General features: G+C 41.4%; 1 protein-coding gene across 1 annotated transcript in view; it reads right to left on the bottom strand.

The window, feature by feature from the left end:
* slc8a4b (solute carrier family 8 member 4b) overlaps nucleotides 1-23533 on the bottom strand; it is an 87901-nt gene that overhangs the window by 64276 nt on the left and 92 nt on the right. The window contains exons 1-2 of the mRNA XM_072687576.1: nucleotides 23213-23533; nucleotides 21116-21357 (exon numbers count right to left, since the gene is read on the bottom strand). The exon at nucleotides 23213-23533 is cut by the window's right edge and continues 92 nt beyond it. The gene's annotated coding sequence lies outside the window, so the exon portion shown is untranslated. The remainder of the gene's footprint in view (nucleotides 1-21115; nucleotides 21358-23212) is intronic.

The following is a 23533-nucleotide window of genomic DNA, read 5'->3' as shown; positions in this document are numbered from 1 at the left end:
ATGTGTGTCGTTGGCATTACAATGTAATGAGATTTTACACTCATGAAAGAAAGGGAGAGCAATGTCAAGCCGTTTTGAAAGAACTACACTGATTACCTATCTTTTAGGACAGATCTCTTTGACAGAGGTGATTTTGGCCTCTGGGGCCTTATTACTATTTAAACAGTACACTGTATGTCCAAATATTTGGGAACACCCCTTCTAATCAATGCAATCAGCTAGTTTAGGTCACAACCATTGCTGACACAGATGGGCAAATGCATGCATTCACATACAGCTTGTCTATTACCTGTGGAGAAGTCAGGCTAGGCTAGAAGGGTATAAACACAGCAGTGAAACTGAGTTCACTGAAATGATGATGATGATGATGATGAGGCTCCATACAACATTTCTGGACAGTAGAGACAGTTACATGAGCAGGATAAATGTAGTGTAATGCCCTTGGTTTCAGAAGAAACAACAAAAGAACAGGCATCCCAATACTTTTGTCCATGTAGTGTACATATTCTAGGATTTAAATAGCTTTGCACCTGTGTATCTTACTGAGACTTCAGTGTTGCAGCACATTCTGACCTTCTGCAACCCCCCCTTAGATACATCAATATGCCAATGACTACTGACACCTCCTCAGAGTGAGTGTCCGCAGAAACACAACAGTACAGTGCAGCCTGTTGTCTGGAGAGAATACAAAACTGTCAGTGCAGTATATTCACCTGTCACACAGGGACAAATAACCTGTTTAAATTACCCAAAATGTGCAAAACTAACTGAATTCACAAACTAAAATGTAAAAAGTGTTGCACATGCAGCGTGCTTACATAACCTGGATGCTCTAGGTGATGCGCAGATATGTCGTCCAATTGTATCTGGGTCAAATGTCTACCAAGAAAACAAAGATTCTCACATATGAGCCTAAATCTATGCATCTCTCCAACTGCATGATACCAACATGATAACGAACAGCTATGGCATTAGGCATTAGTATTGCAGCACACACAGCACATTCCCTTGAATTCACAGCCTTCATATGAGGGTTAACTAGATATCGACTCGCTAGCGAGTGGTTTGCCCATTAGCATAGCAAGCTCATAAACCGTCCTGTGACCTGAAACCTGTGATACTGATAAGAGAACATTGATCGATTCCTTCCTTAAGGACCACGCTGGAGCCAGCCAACAAGCCTGGGACCTGAGGCAATCTCTTCTATTGATTAGTGCTTATTGTTCTTACAAGTGCTTCCCTGTCTTTCACAGTGTTACAGCAAGGTCTTCAGAAAGAGGGGGAGGAGTTACAGAATACAGAAGATTTAATGAATTCATTCATGTTATATCCAGTGGTCTGACCGTAAAACATTATGATGGGGGAGGGTATGTTTATGTTTCTTCAACAATCATTAGACTTCTTTTCTAGTCAGGACTGACACATCCGAAACTGGAGTGAAAATCTCAATATGGATGGAAGTGAAATCCCTGTCTTAGACACCGTAGGGTATATTACAAAGATTACATAACGATTATGTCAGGGACTATCACAGTAATCCAAAGGGGATGGGAGGCTGGGGGCAGTTTACCAATAGGGGTGAAAGATATTCGTCTTTTTTTTTTTTTTGACGGTGTGTGTGTGTGTGTAGGGGGGTGGATTTCCCTTGCATCTCCCTTAAATAGAAGCATGAAAATATTATTATAATAAACTGTCATATTCTATCAGAGACAAAGTGGAGAGAAAGTAAGGGAGAGAGAGAGAGAAAGAGACAGGGAGAGAGAGTTGCAAAAGGTTAAAGCAGTGGCAGGGTGAGAGAGAAAAATCCCACAATATCAGGATCATGATTTTTTTTTAGCCAGGCCAAAACTGGGAGGAAAAAAGAAATGAGGGAAATGAGTCTTAGAACGAAGTGCCAAAAGTAGGCTAGATAATAAACTGTGAATTTAGCTCCTAATCTGCATGAGAAATATTGTCTCTTAAAAGACACACAAGCAGTTTCTATTGCTCAAATAACGGCATTAAAAGAATTCCCAACACTGCCAAAAGTGGGAAGCTACTCCTGATTGGAGCTAGTCCAAAAGCAAATGAACTCGTTTATAAAGCTAAATGCTTGCTAGTTGTCAGAAACGCACCAATAAAGAAAATGGAACTAAATCCACTTGGAATAACATGAGAAATCTACCATTTATCAATAAAACAACCCAGCATTGTCTAAAGCAGTGGTTCTCAAACCAGTCCTCTGAGACTCCATATGGCTATGCATTATGTTAGAGCAACAATCTGGACTATCTAGGTCCTTGAGGATCATTTTGGGAAGCACTGCTCTGTAAAGATCTGTAAGCTTTGTTGCTGAGGATTTGTTGTCCAACCAACTACACAATGGTAGGTCATTTAACCCCTTAGAAAGCCTATGGCCCGCCAGTGGCCCGGAAATGTTACTACTAACTTCTATTGCAGACGAGTAGCCCCACCAGTTTGTACCTGTCCCTGTACATTGTTGTCCCTGTAGTTACTGAGTAAAACAACTTAGCATGTAAAAAGCCTTGGAGTGTTAAGGGGTTAGGGGCATGCTGCATTTTTATTTTCTCTGTAGAAATGTAGATTAAAGGACAATATCCCTGATTTATTCACCCAGCTAAACAGCCTTAGTCAGCTCACATGTTGACTTCTCTCAGCTTGTCAACAAATGCCTGGGTACAGCTGTCCATGATGATGACCAGCCCACTGCATCTTTAATAGAAATAGCATGTAAACAGTTCTTAGTTCCTAGTTGTTGTGAACCCTTTAAAATAAAGGTGCTTCAAACGGTTCTTTGAGCAATGTTAAGAAACAAAAGTGGTTCTTTATGGAATCAAAAGTGGTTCTCTAATGGCATCGCTAAATTAACCATTTAAAGCACCTTCATTTTTAAGGGTGAAACACTGTTTAGATAACTGTCTGCTGTTACACATCCTGCAAAAACAGTGGTCTTGATTGATTCTGTTGGAGTAACTGTCACTACTGTCCAGGGAAGGATTTCTAACACATTCTGGAGCACTGCTGTGTGGATTTGCTTGCATTCAGCGGCAAGAGCATTAGTGAGGTCAGGATGTTGGATGATCATCACTCCACCTCACTGCCAACTCCACAACTCATCCCAAAAGTATTGGATGGAGCACCATCATTCCAGAGCGCACATCTCCACTGCTCCACAGCTCAGTGCTGGGGGGCTTTATACCCCTCTAGCCATCGCTTGGCATTAGCAATGGAGCCAACAGATTCATGTTCATCTGCTGCAGAAAGTCCTATTTGATGGGAGTACTTCTATATAGGGACTAGACAAGCTGTGTGTGTGCATTTGTATATCTGTAGCTGCATTCATTAGAAGGGGGTGTCCACAAACATTTGGACATATAGTGTAGAGGATTCTTAGACTAATGATCTTCAGAAATCCGGCTTGCACGAATGGGGTTTGACTGTTTGGGAACTGCATATTTAAACAGTAATACACACCATTCTCCAGGACTGTTCTCACCTATTTTTATAGGTTTTTAATGGGTCAGGTCTCCAGAGTGTGAAACAGAGTGTTCCTAGTTTGGATTCTAGACATTAAAGCACCTCCCCTGACCATCACCGCTGTGCCCTTGAGCGAGGCATTTGACCCTCGCCCATACAATAGCCCTGCAAAAGAGCGAGCCTGCTTAGCCATGCAGCACTAATTAAATAAAGGTTCAAAAGCTGGTCTATACGGGACAGAAATGAGATCAAGTGAAAGAGCAGGTGGATGAGGGCTGACAGGGGCTGAAAGTGCTAACAGTTTTATGGCTTCCTGTTTTCTCTGATTAATTTGTGAGAGGAAAAGTAAAGGTTACATCTGTCTTGTGCCCTTCAAGTGATTCTTTCTCACTCTCTCTTGCTCTCTCTCTCTTTCTCTCTCTCTCTCTCTCTCTCTCTCGCTCCCTGTTCATTTTTTCCCCTAACGGGAAAGGGCACAGTATTGGATCCAGTGTAAAATGAAATGACTCACTAGCACCACTGGCTCGTCAACCCACTGGACCAAATATTTTCCACTAGAGCAGGCACAGAAGCCTTCACTAAATAATCACGTATTAGCACAGAGCTTAACACAGCAGAATTCACTAAATAGTAGGGACGCACTGAATGTGGGAATTGTGGGCTGATGCCAATATCCAATATTTTTAATGCAGATATAACATTTACAAAATGTCAAAATGGATAGTTTTGAGCTACAAATGGAGTGATTTGAATAAAATGCACATGTATGAATAACACTGCATATACCTAGATAATCATTACATGTATTATTGCCTTGAGTTCCAAATGCAGAAATATGAATAAAACACCCAGTGTCTGAATACAATAAATACATCATTGAATGTCACTTTGAAATACTGGTCAAATCTAAATATCTGTGCAATGTTGATCCATGGTTTAATTATCTACTGGTCCCAGTATGATTCTGATATCACTATGCATCCTTATTAAAGCCACACTAAAGAAAATGGTATTTCTGGCTTCTGCGCTCCTGCTATAGTCTGGAGATGTAATTTGTGCTTTAAGCCGCCCCTAAAGGATTATGATAATAGCACCAGACTAGTGATGTCAGTGTTGCCAGTTCAATACCTGGGCTCGGCAAGCTGCCACACCTTCCCTGCTCCCCGGGCATCACAGCAATGTGTGTGTCGCAGCTAGTGTGTATGTGTGTGTTCACTGCCCAGATGAGTTAATGGTGGAGGCTAAATTCCATCTGTGACCAACACAAATGGTGAACATGGTTGTCTTGACAAAGTAAATATATGATAAAGAATACAGTACTCACACATCAGCTACCATTTATTGTTACTCAGAGCAAACCAGTCAATAATAAGCTCATAGCAATCTGAGTTCATTCTGAACAAGCTTGCTCCCTCTCTCATAACTCATCACAGTGCATGCAACAATAAAGACAGCATAGTGCTTCTTTTATACAGTGATGGGAAACACTGTTGCCCAAAGAAAGCTCCAATTCCACATCCTAATCCTGTGTGACATTTAAACAATGTAACAGACTTATCCAGTCATAAAAGCTTCTAAATAGGGGTGTAACGGTACACAAAAATAGGTTCGCACTGCAGATTTGACTTCACAGTTCGGTATGAGTGCGGTACAACAGAGGAAAAGACTTACCCAAGTATCTTTTTATTCATTCAATTTGAACAGACAGTTCAGTGCGAGTTACTGTTTGTTCCATCTAGTGCCGTGTACTGTATACCTCCCCCCTGAGGTAGTTAATACAGCCTGTAGTGCTTGGTAATTAAGCTGTAAAGTGTTAATGTTAGCATGTTCAATGTGTTTCCATACACACCCACACAGATGTAGGGTGTATTCTCCATGCACCGAACCATGACCCCCGCACCGTGATGATTTTGTACGAATACACGTATCATTACAATACTACCTGTAACTCGATTTAACAGGCTTTTACACCATGTAAATTGACAAGCCAATCACAGACAGGGTTCACCATTAACGTTAGGCAGATATTTTGCCTTCCCCTATAAAGTTACAGTTTCAGAGCTACAAGCTCTTATCATGACAGTGGGGATATCTTAAGGCAGAGCTCATCACTGAAGCCTTTACTCAATAATCACAGCCCTATTGCCTCAGCTTCATCATTAGCTGCGAAACGTGTCAAAATACATCAGCCTCAGGTACAAATATCAGCAGAACAGAGGAAGCTTGAGGACCTCAAGCTCAGGTGATGATCTCATGATTGCAGATGTGATGAACAGTTTGCTATCACAGCTCTTCTTGCTACTTAATTTACATAAAAGTAACAGAGAGACTTCACTCCTTTTAAAATCCAGCAAATTCATGTGATCAGGATGCCAGCTTTGAACAACTCCACAAGAGCTTCATTTTCAGTTTTTTCTGACTGTTTTTATCTGCATCCAAATCTATTATCCTACTTATTCTCCTGGCTTTAGATATTACAAAATTGACAAACAACTTTAATCTGTTGAATCTGTTGCTTTAGATATAATCAAATATGGTGCTTGGTACTCTTCTTGGTATTCTGATACAGAGCTATAAACCAGCACAAATCAGCTGAACACAGAGTGTTATGGTTTCGCACAGAGAGTGTCACAATTGTGTCAAATGAATACGCAGCAAATCTGTGGCCATGTCTTAAGTTGTCAGTCAAAGTGGAGAGCATATCTTGCTGATACACCAGACTGTGTAATGTCATTAAAATGAATGCATGGGTATGTTTCTGGCTATGTCAGAGAAATGAGATATGGCGTGTAGCGGTTTATTTCCAATTATGTTCACATCTGCAATGACGAACGCCCGTAGGCAAACATTGCAGGGCTTCAAGAAAAGCACACACACATTTGTCCACAAACATTTCCATGAACATGTATACTAGGGCTGGGTGCTATGGCCAAAAATGTTTAGCATAGTATTTTACAAAATTCTGATGGTTTCACAATATATCATGGCATTTATTTTTCCCATTACTGAGACTGTCTATAGGTTTACAGCTAGTTTTTGTGCCAAAATCACACAGATGATTCAAAATATATGTTTTTTATCATGTATATAATAAAGTATTAAAGAATTGGCCCAACAAAATGACTATGAATATATGAAGGAATCAGTCTGAGTGAAACAGCTGCAGAATGTAAACAGTGTTAATTGTGCTAAACAGCATCACTTGTAAACAGTGGCTTTATTAATCTACAAATACTCATATTTCAAATATTGTAGCAAAACCTTTTTTAAGGTTTATGAAAACTGAACTTTTGAAAGAATTCAAATGTGTCCCAGAAAGACCTGCATTTTTCAACATCATTGTAGTAGTCAGAATGTCCAGATGCATGTGCACTTGTGTGTGTATGTGAAGAGGGAGAGAGAGAGAGAAATGAGCAGAGAGAGAGAGAAACAGATGTGAGCAGAAAGAAAGAGAGCAAGAGAGAGATGGGAGCAACGAGACAGAGAGAGAGAGAGAGAGAGAGAGAGTTGTTAGAATAGCTCTGTTCACGTACAGTGTGGCTGTGTCTCTCAGAGTCGCTGGTTAACAATCTCTCCTCTAGTCTTGTAATCGTGAGTTGGCCGACAGTAGTGGGTTTATTTTAAATCAGCTGAACGCAGTATGAACCGTGTACTGTCATACCTACCAGCAGCAATATATTCAGTACACACACACTCAAACACACAGGTCCATAAACGTGCATTTCTCTTTTCGACTCACACCGAAAGCCTAGAAATTCAGGAAAGCACAAACACACACACATCCACACACCCACTGAGTAATAAATTGCTCTGGCTGTGGTGCTTGGGCAAAGTCTCTAAGAACACCTTTATTGATTACTCACTGTAGCATTACTCAAAGAGATGAAAAAGCTCTGATCCCAGAACACTGATCTACTTAAACTCAACAGACCTTTAAACTCATGTTCCCATCCCTGAAAAGAAACACACCTCCAGGCTTTTCCTCCACACTTGTGCTCAGGGGAATCCCCGCCACCATCTTGAAGAGTTCCATATTGTAAAAGGTTTGAGGGGGTCTCCACCAGCAGCCCCTTTAACTTTCAATATCTCTCTAGGGAGGGAGTCTACAAAACTGTACCTCCTTGCCTGATGGCCACTGCCACCCCCAGCCATTAATCTACAATGGCTCATCCTACAGCCAGGAGGGTACTAACCTCTCGCTCACTGATGGGTTCTGAGCCTGAGATGAACATAGTACTTCTTTAGTTGCATGAATGTTGTTATTCTGCCAGCTTCAGCTAATATATCTGAACCAAGCCACATGCAGCAGAAGTGGCAGGGCTGAACTGCTCCCAAGCTTCACACAAGATGTGTCTTGGCCTGGAAGATCACTGGAAACACACATGTCCACTCGTAAAAAGGCACACATTTTGAAGCAGGAGTATGAAACACTGTAGTTTGGATGTAGTGTACACTGTTACACTGAAAAGGCAGCGAAAGCAGCTAACTTGAGATTAAGGATGCTAACTGGCTAGTTCATATGCATAACTGCAAGTCATAATGCAAGTCATAAAAGCCTACATCGTAAAAGACTGCATTCTGTTTCATTTTAGAATGTCCACCATACTGAACTTTCTAAATCTTTCTAAAATCTTTCTAAATATCCACCACATAACTGCTCACCAATATGTTTGCTGTAGTTACATGAAAAAAGGGGTCATATGGGAGAGACACTAAGGATAAACATGTATAGTTAGTTCTCCAGTAGATTTGATAATATCAAAGGCCTAGTTATATCGTGCATCCTAACTGGCCCCCTGGTTTTGAGTATGTACTTGGCATTGTAGTGAATGTGTTATAAGTATGTAGTCAATAGTTTTAGAGTGTAGTATGCACATTATATGTCCAAATGTTTGTGGACACCCTTTCCATCCAATACTTTTGTGATGAGTTGGGGAGTTGGGGATGAGGTGGGGTGGTGATCGTACAATGTCCTGGCCATCACTAATCTTTTTGTAGAATGTTATGAAATCCTCACAGCAATGCTCCAATATGTAGTAAAAATGTAGTAGTAAAAATTTTAATATTTTTATATTTTTTCTATTGTAAGTGCTGTCTTTAAATATCGTGATATAGTGTTTGTATATATATATATATATATATATATATATATATATATATATATATATATATATATATATATATACATACACACACACACATACACAGTCATTAAATACATGCATGTGCTTGAACGGCCACACATATGCACAGACACACACACAAGCACCCTACATCTGCTTCACATCTCAGCACATCTAAGAAGACGACTTTACATAACCCAAGCCAACACGCAGCCCCAAGCTGGTGTTCCTCATTGTCTGTTTTATATACATTTCTCAGGAAAACCTAATTAAGCACACTAAATTATTTAACAGCTCTGCCACTAATTAACCGTATCTGTATCAACACAACTTCGAAGCAACCCAGCAGATCATAAAGTGGGGAAAGACTGAAATCAAGTACATTTTTTTACTGTGTTTTAAATGATGCATTCAAAAGCAGATAAGAGCGGAGCGGAAATAAATGAAGCAGTTTGTGTGTATGTATGTGTGGAAGCCTTTGGGCTTGTGTGTGCAAGCATGCATGAATGGGAGTGAATGCTTGTGCATGTGTGTGTGTGTGTGAACACCTTCATATAAACATCCTCTTCTGAGGCACAGAAAAGAAAGTTTTCAGTGAGATGGTTAGCTTGTTCATACCCTCTTTTTTTGTTGTTGTTTTTGTTTGTGTGGGAAAGTGACTGTCAGACTGAAGACAATGCTGCGTGATCATAAACAGCAACGACTGAATGCCGAGTACAAATAAAACAAATATATGTTGCCCATAAATTCAGGCTATCAGGTTATATTTACCCCCACAGCGCAGGCTTTCTTTGCTCTCTTTTGCAAAGTGTAAGCCCACAGCACTCTCAATTTCTCTCCTCAAACAAAGACAGTAATGAGGCCTACTAGGGTTGGCATGAATAATTAGAATACCAACGTATTTGTTCGCTGTGTTGGTATCCGTTGCTCTATTCAGAATTCAGAAGCTCCATCTTTTTTAAGCCACAAATCATGTTGATGGTACACTTTCTTGTAATAGGAAGAATGGCATCTCTGGCATTGCCACTCTGGGCCAAGAATACCTGCTACTGCACCACGTAATTTCAGCACTATGTTTTGTATCTCTCAGCTTCTCAACAAATGCACATTTAGATCTGTTCATGAGGGACAGCTCATAGTGGAATTTGTATTTTCGGTGGTAGAGTTAATGCTGATTTTCATTTGAACTGGGATGTTGGACACCCTTCCAAGTTGGATTTCCTACTCGGAAAGTCGGGAGAGCCTCAGCAAGCCCATGTCAAAATCCAAGATGGCCACATCGTAAAACAACAGTAATAAAAGAAGTGGTATCATACCATTCACTTCTGGGTTCTTTCTATGTTCAACACATTCTAACAGAAGGCCCTGTTCAGTTTCTGATTGTTACACATGTTTAGACACTGGCTTAGAGAGAGAAAGAGAGAGAGAAAGAAAGTGAGAGAGAGAGAGGGAGAGAGAGAGAGAGAGAGAGAGAGAGAGAGGACAGTGAAAGCAACTTCCTCTTTGAAAGCTATAATTGGAGCTGCTGATTGTGGAGCTGCTGGTGATGTGATAGCAACACACAGCGCTAAACGCAGCCTTTGATCACGCTAACCCTTACGTTTGAAGCTGAGAATCTCCCATCTGACGATCAATCACAAACACATACACTCTTCACACTCACACTCATGAGTGTCTGCACGGATGTGACTGTATTTCACAAACAGACTAATAGAAATGCTTAAGGAAAAGACGGCACTCCTGCTGGTAGCGCAGCTTGGAAGGCAATTAAAGGTGCAGAGTGTAAGTTGGTTATGTTTACAAGGTGGTGGAGCAGCACAGCAGAGTGCATTGCATCACCTGCTATGACTATGTGACTGTTAGTCGTATTGCATGATTTAAAGCTACGCTGCAGGCCAGATTACTGTCGGATTCATAATAAGCGAATGCAAACACAGAAATATGTAGGCTGTGATTGCCCAATCACCTGCGCGCCTGTGCACAATCTGCAGTGTTTACAAACTAACAGCTGGAATAGTGTTTCCAACAGGGCTGCACTGTGTACTTTTACAATAACAGCTTCAGAATCATTGTGATCCTTCACTGCACGGCAGAAACTGCACTATGTTGTGGTTGGTGTGGCGCAACAGATAACACCACTACCTGCCACTGAGTTACAACACACTGTGGGAGACCAGGGTTCGATTCCCGGTCTGGGTGACTATGCTGCGCTACACCAATAAGAGTCCTTGGGCAAGACTCCTAACACTACATTAGCCCTTCTCTGTGATATGAATAACCTTGTATGTCGCTCTGGATAAGAGCGTCTGCTAAATGCCGTAAATGTAAATGTTACTCTGGCCCAAGGTGTGAATTTCACATTTCAACTGCAGGGGGAGCCCAGGAGCAAGAAATACCAATTCTCCCATAATACCACTTTACCATGCAGGCAAAAACCTTCTCCAAAAATATCTTCAAAATAGCAAGTTTACAGGAGAAAGAAAAAACTAGGGCTGTTGCGATTAGTCGGCGTAGTCAATGATGCTGACGCAGAAAATGCATCTACATCAATATTTTAAGCCAAAGCCTTTTTTAAAACATTTAATTTTATATTTTTCTTTAACATAAAACTACTTTAGTCCTCAATACCACTACGTAAATGCTCCGCAAGGTAAGTCAGGCTCTGGCTCCAGTCTGGTGGGCTCTATTCAAAGCAACAGTTGAATAGTGGCGGCTGCAGTGGTACAAAACAAAAATGCTGTTTGTACGCTGGGCATTGTTTTCAGCACCTGAATAGGTAACACACAGGCACTACTAAAGACGATGGACCACCAGAAATGACAAAACTACTGTATTTCCTGTTTAATTCATGTTTACTGTCTGAATTATACTTGAAACACACAGTGAAAATTGCAAGGATCTTTGCGGCTAAAATGGCAACACACATCCAGACCCATCCCCACATAAAACCACACCGGGTACATGCTAACTACGTGACGCTGCTGACATGGACGCCAAACAAGACTTGATACTTTTTATAGGTTTGCAAATACATGGCACAAGAGAGCATATGTCTCTGTACAACACTCAAAATCATGCCTAATGACTCCCATTATTGCCATTATTTTATACCACAATGTACAGCAGACTGGTATGCTGAAGCTCTTGTTTAAACTTACAGTTTTGCCCTTAATATGTAATCATTTAACCTTTCTGGAGGACAATTAATTGTTTAGATTATTCAACTAATCAACAAAATAATTAATACATTAATCAATATAAAAATATCATTTTGGAGCATTTCTATTGGCCCATTCATCATGGAACTTTGACACAATGCAAAGAACAACCAGATTCACCAGACTGGAGGTTTTGTGTGACAGCATAGATATGCAGGGTGTAGTTGGGGTGTTTCCACTAGATTTAGATTTTTCGTTATTCTACCATTATTATCATTATCACTATTACATATAACACATGTATGTTCACAATAAACTAGTTGTTTATTTTGAATAGTAAACAAAACAACTATATTTGCACTGTAGACATAATGACCCCTGATTCCGACCACCACCATTGTACAAAAAACATGCTTTTTTGTCAAGTTTTTTACAATCAACCATTTCACATCAAACCACTCTGGATGAATTCTTAACATCTCAACATCACATTGACTTGGCATTACATTCCTAAAACACTGCAAAACAAATTACAGTCCCTATACAGGAACAGCATAATCCCAATACTAGTTTTGACCGTACTGTGAGGCCTCCACTAGACAGACGAACAGAAAAACCTAGACAGTGCCTCTGCTCTTCTAAACAATGAAGGAATATTTATGAAAGCTTCATAAGCCATTTTGAGCCAGTGAGGTGATAGCTGTCGGCCTCAGGGCCCGAGCCTCCTCTGCTTCAGATCAATTTTTAAAATCCCTCTGTGGTTTCCAATCATTAAATCTGGCTGGCTAAAAGGCGCTCAGAAGATGGGGAGGCTTTATAGGCCTGGGAGGCCGGGAGAGCGTTCCTGCAGCGTTGTGTCAGTGTGTTCATGCGCAATGTCACAGTGGTGCGGGCCGAGCCTTGCGCAGCACCAGCTTCACACAGTCGGGGTGACATTAGGCAGCAGTGGGAGGGCTGGTCTGTCTCTATCTTTTTTTCTTACTTACACACACATGCACACACATACAGGCCCAGTTTGCAAAGTGGCAACCGGCCAGCGGCCCTCTGTGGCACATGGGGCCCTCATAGCTGAGATGGAGTTTTAGTGCCACAGCCTGCTACTGTCAAATCAAACACACGCTCTGGGGAAGTGGGGTGGAGTCTGCTTTTAGTGCCCCCCCCCCCCCCCCCCCCTCTCACTTTATCTCTGCTTCTGTCTCAACCTATCTATATCTCTCACTTGATACTGTATCTCTCTGTCTCACTCTCTCAATGGACTCTCTCTTTTGTACCATTTCTAATGGTCCATTCGTAGTGTCTGTCCCCCTCCCCTCCTGCCTCAACTGCTCTCCCTCGCTCAGTATCTCTCCCTCAATCTCAGTATCTCTCTCTCTGTCTTCCTCTTCTTCCTCAATCTTCCTCTCAATCTCTCCTCCACTCTTTCAAAGTCTCTCTGCTTTTCTCTCTCTATTCCCCTCTCTCTCTCTCTCTCTCAGTCTCTCTTTCTCTCTCTGTCTTCCTCTCCTTCCTCATTCTCTTTCTCTCTCTGTCTTCCTCTCCTCCCCAATCCCCCTTTCAATTACTTTCTCTCTTTCAATAGTTACCTTGCTCTCTCAGTATCTCTCCCTCAATCTATCTCTCTCTGTCTTCCTCAGTTTCCTCAATCTCTCCTCCTTTCAATATCTCTCTGCCTTTCTCTCTGTGTGTTCCTTTCTCTGATTCTATCCCTCTCCATCTGAGTCTCTCTCTCTCTCTCTCTCCATCTTTCTCTCGTCCCGGATCCCCCTTTCAAACTCCTTCTCTCTTTCAGTAGTTACCTCTCTCTGTCTCTCTCAGTATCTCTCCCTCAATCTCTCTGTTTTCCTCTCCTTTTCCCCTCAATCTCTTTCTCTTTCAATATGTCTCTCTCTCTCTTGCTCTCTCTCTATTCTTCACTCTGTATCTCCTGCCCACCTCTCTCTCTCTCTCTCTCTCTCTCTCTCTCCCTGACAGTCCCATGGCTTACAGAAGCTAAAAGTAAATCAGCTCACTTTAACTACTGTGACACTAGCTCTGGAGGGTGTAGCTGTGTGTGTGTGTGTGTGTGAGAGAGAGAGAGAGAGAGAGAGAGAGAGAGAGAGAGGGAGAGAGAGTGTGTGTGTCAGTCCTCAGCCTCTCTTTGATCTTGACTCTGCTGGAGAGCTGTCAGAAGGCGTGACATGCACACAGTGTTGGACAGGAGTGGAATGGGTTTAAAAGAGCAGACAGCCATTTCAACCTGAACAAGCCACCTCAGGCTCAAACCACCATTCATTCTTCTTTCTTCATTGGCTTTCACCTCACTCTATCCCTTAAACTTGCCCTTATCTCACTCCACACACTCCCTCTCTCTCATTCCTGCACTCTCCTCCTCTCCGTTTCTCTCTCCTCCTCGTCTACTCCCTCGGCTCCTCTCCCCCCTGTACAAACCACATCCTTTCTTTAATTCCTTTCATTCCTACCATCTTCCCTCTGGACCGCTGGCCTCCCTGGATCCCTCCATTGCACACTTGTCCATTTGATCTTCTTTACCTTGAACAGAAGGTTTCACCCCACAAGCACCCCTTGTGACCCATAGCTGCTCCTGCCTATCAATGTTTCCCTTTAATCATTATGGCCTTTTTGGCTCGCAGCTGAGGCAATATATAGGAAATTGCAGTCCATACAGTTCTTGATTTAAACCCTTTAAACCCTCAAGGCCTGAATGTGGACCAACTCTTCAGATCCACATAACTACATTACTTGCAGATGCTGCATGGCCAAAAGTGTGTAGACAGCCCTTCTAATTAGTGCGTTTGTCTTTCTTGGCCTCAGTCAGGTGGGGGTTTACGGCATGGATGTTACGTTTTGATAAACTATGGACGTCGTGTCCAATTGTTGAACGAAGATTGATGAATGTAATGCCCAACCAAATTTCACAAGTACAAGTTATATGTGGAAATCCAAACCTGTGAGTGCTTAGCAAGCAGAGTTTGGTACTGTAGCAATTTATGAATATTGCTATGGAAATTACAGTCTTGTTGTCTCACATGGCTCACCATCACATACCTTAATCTACCTTTCAACTAATGAAAATATGGTGAATTAGATCACCAGTCTTCGATAGTTGTAGGGTGGACCTACAAAAATGCACCTACGCATGCAAGAGTTTACACACTACAGACTGTACCAGCAGGGGGTTTATATGACACTAGTTCATATCAGAATCATATTGGCATTGGACAGATATTATATAGTATTCAATATTCAATATTGTGGTTTTAAAACCAGTATTTGATGACATATTAACTGTACTCAGAAAGACCACATTCCCATATTGGTGCACACATGCTGGCAGTGTAATGGGTCAAACTGAAAAGCGTAGTGACTGTTTTTAACCATTATTATGAAGTGAATCATCTAGGAGCAACAACAGGACAGCTATGAAGCCGTCAAGTACTAAAGTCATCTGGCCTCGATTATCGGACTCACTACCGAGTTCCAAACTGCTGATGGAAACAACATTGGCATAAGAACATTTCATTGGGAGCTTCTTGGACTGTGTTTTTTATTGCCGACTGGCCGTACACAAGCTTATGATCACTTTACGCAATGCCAAGTGTCAGCTGGACTAGTGTACAGCACACTGCCACTGAACTCTGGAGTAGTGGAAACATGTTCTCTTGAGTGATGAATCATGCTTCACCATCTGGCAGTCTGATGGAGGATTTGGCAGATGCCAGAAGAACCAGTGTTCAAAAACTAAATAAAATGGAAGCGTCAGTAAGTTTGTTCCAAGCTGACCCAATACTCTTGTGCTGAAACACTAATAATTGAAACAGTAAAATAAAAACAGTAGATTTGTAAAGCATGCCAGATGCCAGCTGTCTTCTCCACACTACAAAGATCCAAATACAAATATCCCTTGATATGAGGTTGATAACAGCAATAGGATTTACATACATACACACTCTTCATGTAATGTAACATGGTGTATTTCTACTGGAAACTATTTCTCATGAATGTGCTGAATTTTAATTTCCCACCCCTTGAATTCTCAGCAGACAATCATTTAACCAACTGGGTGGAGGAGAGGAGATGAAAGGTTTGACTCTCATCGTCTGTTTGGCTTTCACTGGCCAGACATACATGCTGCTAATGGTGAGATTGTCAGGCAAGCGAAAAGTCAATTATCGTTTCATATTGCTGCAATGACACTGAACCAAGATCTCACAGAGATAATCTGCTTGTTGAGAACATCCTTGAGAAACATAGGTCATGTCCTAAAAATCTGCAGTGAAAATCTATTTTCTACTCAGATGTTAACCTTCAAAAGCTGTCAATCAAATGTTGTAATGAGAAGGTAATGTAAAAATAAATAAATAAAGGCATGCGTTATTTGGGTTAGAGTTTACAGAACACTTTGAGGAGTACTTCAAAATGCTAGTGCATAAGATACAGCTCCCTAGATTAATCCAGCAACAACCTAAAAGTAGGACACACTAAATTTGAATTTGAAGTAATTGAACGCTGAAAGTTCACCTATAACACAAGACCTGCTGGTTTAAACTGTAATCAGTAAAACCAGCTGTTCTTTAGTCTATTTAATCTAATAGTGTAGGACAACTTTTGCTTTGTAGATACTTCAGTGCCATTGGTAAGAGGCAGGAAAAGACAATGTTATATGTATGTGCGTATAACACATAGAGTAGCTGTTTCTAAATATTGTAGTAAAGTATGAGTATTGAGTTAAAAACTTGGTGAAGTGAAAGTTTATGTATTTTTTTTTAATTCTGCATAAAGTTAAATTGAACCATATCTTTGTCTAATTCTTAATAGTACATGAAGCAGACCCAGTTAAACCAATGGTGCAGAAATATTTAGGTTTTATTTATTGAGAAAAATTATTCAAGATTAAATATTGTTGTATTTGAGTATAAGTTAGTTTGATAGCGTAATTGAAATCAGGTGTTTCGATCAAGAAGATGGCAATCTGTCGTGAGTTAAGCAGGCCAGATTCCTGAGAATGTCAAGGAATGTCAAGCTCACCTAAAAGCTCACCAGGCTGGAAATGGTTACAAAACCCTTTCTAAAAACCTTGGCATCCATCAATGCACTGTGAGGCTGTGGAGGAAATCTAAGGATCTACAGGCCTCTCTGGCACTGAATAATGTCAACGTTCATGAGTGTCCACCATCACAGAAGCCTGCTGCAAGAATGCTTTGTGGACGGGTTCATTTAAAATAGAACCTCATGGTTTGATAATCGTTCTGTTTGGCAAAAACCAAACACTGCACTCCATCTGATGCATTTTGGATGAGTTGTGGAGTTGGGGGTGGGGTGATCCTGACCTCACTAATGCTTTTGTTCCTGAATACAACCAAATCTTTACTGTAAGGCTCCTAAATTTAGTAGAAAGCTGTCCCTGAACAGTTGGACAGTCACTCCACCAAAAGATTGATATATTTTTAAACACCCTTGACTTCATAAAAAGCAATGAATGAGCAGATGCCCCAATACCTTTGTCCATATAGTGTGGTTACACAGTGATGTAAGTGCAACTTTAGTTTCTACTTGCTTGCTGACATCAAATTTTAGTATGTGGTAAAAAGTTGCAAGTTCCTGCTCACACAAACTGTTCCTGCATCTCCTTGCTTGACCACGCTGGAAATGTTTGAATAATGACAGCGACAGTCTTGACGAGTCATTCCGTAATGCCAGCCTGACTTAGCCACCCTCCATTTCCTTCTGCCATCTATTTTAATTACTTCTTCTTTGTTTCCCCCTACGGGTCAAATCAGAATGTGCATACATTTCCCTGGCACCCTCATCATATTAGTTAAAAAGTTGGCATGGCTTGGGAAAAAAATCAAACTCTTAAATAAATAGCTTAGCAGAAGAAAGTGCAGAAACGTGTAGCTTCCATTCATTTGGAAAGATGACATAAGAGCTCCATCTCACAAGCAGTGATGAGATTAGTTTTTTCTTTCTATATTTCATATGCAGAGGATGAATATCCAAACAGTCCCACATGTATAAACACACACACACACACTGAATCTTTCGGCAGTTCTCAGCAACTATTGGCTGATTACATTTGCTCATTTTGGTCATCTCCGTATTACCCCTTAACGCAGCAAGACCTATCACACACTAAGGTGTATTATTCAGTAACTATGGAGTCGTTCATACAAACTGGTGTGTATCCACAAGGATGACCAACTTTTTAACCACCTTGACTATCAAAGACAAGCTTAGACCTTATGAAACCATCTGGTTGAGCTTGATTTTGATACAGAGTCTCAACATTTAATACAGAAAATGATGCTGTGCCTTCTTTTTCGGAAGACCTGGAAAGCTACGTTGTCTCTTGTTTCAGTGTATGTATGATGATTAACAGTGTCCTGTCCCAGCGAGTTACACACATAGTGACAGATAATACAACATGATGGAGCAAAATGTTTACTCACAACAACAGCAGAACAAAATGTGTGTGAGTGAGAGAGAGATAGAAACAGAGAGAGAGAGAAAGAGAGAGAGAGAGAGAGAGAGAGAGAGAGAGAGAGAGAGAGAGAGAAAGAGAGAGAGAGAGATGAATAATGAGAGACAAGGAGATGGTAACAAAGAGAGAACAAGAGACAAAGAATGAGATGAATGAGCAGGTGTCCCAATACTTTTGTCCATACAGTGTAGATAGATAGATAGATAGATAGATAGATAGACAGATTAATAGACAGACAGGTATATAGATAGACAGATAGATTGACAGATAGATAAACATTGAGAGAGAAGGAGAGAGAGAGAGAGAGCAGACTGAGAGGGGGGAGTTCTTACTGGCCTTCCTCCCCAGTGAATTCTATTTTTTCTGATCCCTCTATAATCCAATCATTAAGAGGGGATCTACTCCAGGCACTATAGACCCACTAGCCCTTGCACACACGCGCACATACACTTGCACACACGCACGCACAGACCTGTGTGCGCACGAATGCTGCTAATACCAAAATGATCAGTGTAGTGTTCTGTATATATTATGTAAGGCAGGTTACACTTCAATTGTGCAATGGATTATGGAAATTGCAAGCGAAACACTGTGATAGGGTGGGAAAAAGGGCTGGAGGATGGGAAAGGGAGGTTTAAAAGAGGAGAAGAAGGGAATAGCAACAGGGATGAAAGTACACAAAATGGATTTGGGTCATCTACATTTCACAGGCTTTGACCAAAGTGAAATGAAACATAAAATAAAAATCCCTGCATGAAGCAAACTGTCATTAGAACTATTCTTATTCACACTGAATCAAACTCGGATTTTCATTTACTTGCTTTTTCAAGCATCATAACTGGCTGTCACCATTAAGCTCAACAGATTAATTAATTTCACGCATGACTGGGCAAAGTTCAAGTGAAATAAATGGATAAAAGCCTATTGGGAGGTGAACGCAGACAGTGCAGGTCTTGGCACAGTGATGCAATGTCTTGTTACTTTGGCACTCGCTTTGAAAACGAAATCATGACTAAGAGGTCAAAGGGCAGCATATCAGATTTAATTTGAGGATGTTTACATCCATAGTGGAAGAGCTTCATAACATTCAAAAGCCTTTGCATACATAATCCCCCATTTCAGAGGATCATGAAAGACTCAGCCAGTCAAGTTATTCCACTTTGAATTCATTTCTGCTGCTGCCATCAGAGGCGTCACATGTGGCATGTTTTAGATCTGGAGTTTTTCCTTTTGTACACACACTCTCCTCCTTCTATCACTCAGTTACAGGTTCATCCATAAGAGAAAGTTTCAGAACTGGACTGTCACTTTTATGTACTTCGTAGTAAACTAGAACCCAGTCTTTCTGACCTCGAGGCATCCTAGTGGTTTAAATCTTAAGATAAACTCTCTGATGTCATATGGGTTTTTTTTTTTTTGACACAGCCATGATACACTATATGGACAAAAGTATTGAGAAACCTGCTTATTCATTGTTTTCTGCGAAATCAAGACTACTAAAACTTCCAACTTTTGTTGGAGTAATGGTCTCTACTGTCCAGGAAAGGCTTTCTACTAGATTTTGGAGCACTGCTGTGAGGATTTGATCAGTGCAATCAGTGACAAAAGCGTTTGTGAGGTCAGGATGTTGGACAATCACCCCGCCCCACCCTCATCCCTGACTCCTCAACTCATCCTATAAGAACAGTTCCACTGCTCCACAGCTCAATGCTGGGGGGCTTTACACACCTCTAGCACACACCTGGCATTAGGCATTGAGCCAATAGGTTCATGTTTATCTGCTCCAGAGTTCTATTCTATTGGCAGGACAAGGCAAGATGTGTGTGTGCACTTGCACATCTGTGTCAGCAGTGGATGTAACTTAAAGAAGCAGAATGCATTCATTAGAAAGGGTGTCCACAAACAATTGGACAAATAGTGTATCAGTTGGCTGATAATGTCAGCTGTTAATAACAGTTATTGTTCTCCCAAGAATCTCCACAAGCAAACCATGGTTTACTGAAACGATTAATTCTCATATGAAAATTATATTGGATGATACTACTATCCTAATTTGGAGCTCCTTAAATTTGTTAGCAATATCAGTGACAAGATATTAACACTGGTCGGGCCCTACTGTTATGAGGCCTTGGTTAATTGGGATTTTCAGGTTCATAAACTCTCCTTTATTAGCACTGATATACTCCTTGGTCCTCATGTTCACTCTTAAAAGTAAGCAATGCCATAGAAGAACCATTTGGATTATTCATGTTTGTTACAGAGATGTGTGCAACCTTCAAACTTGTAAAGAACCTTTACATCAAATGATGGTTCTTTAGACATATCTCTATTACAAGCATGGTTCTTCATGGAACCAACAGTGGTTCTTCTATGGCATCACTCAAAGAACCATTTGCAGTCATTGTTCTCCTTACAGCATTGGCAAGAGAATAGGACTCTCTGGAGCAGATAAACATGAACCTGTTGGCACCCTGCCTAATATATTGAGCTATGAAGCAGTGGAACTGTGTTCTCTGGAATAATGGTGGAGATAAAGTGGGATGGTGATCATCCAACATCCTGCTTTCACTAACATTTTTGTCGCTGTATGCAATCAAATCCTCACAGCAATGCTCCAAAATTTAGAAGAAATCCTTCTCTGAAAGGTAGGGGGATTTGCTCCAATAAAACCAGAATAAGCTCTTTTTCAATATCCTTGATTTCTAGAAGAAACGATGAATGAGCAGATGTCCCAATACTTTTGTCCATGTAGTGATTGTGGAGCTGAGTGCATATGCAGAGCAACATCATTTGTGCCACTGTCCTGTTGTTTTCAATATTTAGGAACCACACTGCATGTAGACCTCTTTCCTATGTTCAGTAAAACCGGCTGAGCTTACCCACTGTCAGTATGACGGAAAGCTGGACGGATCAGGGCTCTGGAGGTCCGTTAAACAGGTGGTTGCACCGGCACACTGTGGGCAGAAAGCTGCTGCTAGGCAGACATAGCTGAGCTTATTCCCTCACTGGGCTTGTGCCAGAGTGTTGCAGAACCCTGGAGGTTTCCCCGATGGACAGCAGCAGCGTTAGCGAGGTCAGGAAAGCCGGGCAGGATGCAGCTTCGTCTCCTCCCTCCGACACACTGCAACACACACACACGAATAACCAGATTAGTTCCATTAATAGCTCTGAAAGGATGAGAGTGCCTTCAGCCTCCTTTATCTGCAACTTCAGACAGGTTGCTTGCAGACTAAGCTTGATGAATGAGTCAGTTTATGCCGGTTTCAGGAGAAAATCCCAGTCATTCAAAAACACTCATTCACCAGAGTCGTCTATTCTATCTGTAGCTTGAACCCGCCGACACAGACAGACGATTTTAATTATTTAATCAAATCATGTGATCTGGAGCCTTTTGATCCCCATGGTGATTATGTCCACCGTGGGGAAGTGTAGACTGGTGCTGAAGTATTGGTACTTCTGATTTTCACATATACTTTTGAGAATCAATCTAGATTACTGTACCAATACTAAGTGTTTTCTTTAACCAGTATTTTTAATATCTGATTTGAGTAAAAATTGCAAATAAATATGCAGTCATAAAAATATGAAATAATACAAAATTAAAATAAAAAAATGGATTAAAATAAAATGTGCACATTCATCTGTATACATATATATATATTTGCTGATTTGAACCATTTATCTGAACCAAGCTAATGAAGCTAAAGGGGCAGCTGAAGCCTAAGACCTCATTTATCCCTGATTGCTTCATGCGTCTTGAGTATCAGGATTACATCTGGATCAGGCCAGGTCACATAAAAATGCAAGTGTTAACACATTCAAGATGCATTTAAACCAGATACAAATTCCATCCCTCAAACCACTTCAGGAGGTGGACTGAGACTCATTTGAGCCACGTCATATACAGTGTAAACACATCCACTTTTCCAAGACACACAGTAATAATCACATTTACATACAGCGTCTCACAATCACATCTTAGTCTGACTAACCAGAGATGCATTTGACTACCCAGTGTAAATGCCTGTTGCTAAAATCGTATCAGGGTACAATCCAGATACTAGTCACTTGAAGTGACCAGGTGTAAATGTGTCACTTCACAGGTTAAAGTACAGAGACTACAGCCTGGGACTCACAGGTTCAATCCCCTGGACTGGCAGGAAGTTTGAGTCCAGGGAGTGAGGCAGCAGCGCTTTCTCCTCCTTTAACATTTTGAGGACAACGGAGGTGTCCTTGAGCAAGCCACCTCTCTGGTGTGCCCTAATCACTAGTGTGAGTGCTTGTGTTCATTACCACGGATGGGTTAAATGTGGAGGTAAAATACAGCGGTGTAATGGCTATAACGAGTGCTTCTAAGTCTAATATACAGTCTTAACAATAAAGATTATCCAATAGTTCTTGGCTTGGATGTTCTGGGAACCTCACAGTCATTGTATTATCAATCCAAATCCAACGTGTGGAGAGCAGAGCCAAAACACCAGCCTGAGAACTCATATAGAGTCTAGTTGATCCAAAAATCTTCAGCCAATTATGTGGAGGTTCTTTAAACTTTGGAAAGGTTCTTCATCCCATTCAGTACAATGGTTCTAATGAACCATCCATTAAAGAAAGTGGTTCCTTACAGGCATTGCCCCAAATAACCTTTTTTTAGGCAATATGTATCTGTATGCATGTGGGTTTCGAATGGAAAGTACGCCCACCCCTAGCCCCTAAATCTGTTCGTGCAGCTGTTATTAATCATAATCAATGATCCGAAAGCGTCCGTAGGCAGAACCCTCACGTTCTCTTCTCAGGGCTTACCGTTGATGAAGCGTTTTCCAGTGCCATGACCCTAATCGCAGTAACGACACCTCACAGCCTGTAAGTGACTCATAGCAGCGCTGCTGTCCACAGACTGCCCGTGAGCTCGAGCTGGACACGGCTATGGCCTAAAACCTTGCACAGTGGTACAGTACCCCAGGGCTCGATTGACCTACCGGTTGAGACGGGTCAGAAAGTGAAGGTCTCCTCTGCAGAAGCCTCGGGCTCGCTGCTGGGTGCACCTGTACTGGTTTGGTGGACGAGCTCCAGTACCCACCAGTCGTGTCCGTTAGAAATCCGCTACAACTGCGCTGCCGATTCACATCCCATTCGAGTTGTCGATGAGTGGTCGAGGCTCCCAACAGCCCCGAGGTTTCTTCCCTTGTCCTCTTCAGCTATTCGCTCTGTGGTCCGCTTTCACACTGGACACTGATCTCGTCCATGCCGCTTTAGCTGGAAGCAGGGGCTCTGTGAGAGGCTGGACGGCTAGCTGGATG

The sequence above is a fragment of the Salminus brasiliensis genome, chromosome 9, assembly GCF_030463535.1.
Source record: "Salminus brasiliensis chromosome 9, fSalBra1.hap2, whole genome shotgun sequence".
Classification (NCBI taxonomy): domain Eukaryota; kingdom Metazoa; phylum Chordata; class Actinopteri; order Characiformes; family Bryconidae; genus Salminus; species Salminus brasiliensis.
The sequence above is the reverse complement of the archived record's forward strand: the minus strand, read 5'-3'. Positions and strand labels throughout refer to the sequence as shown.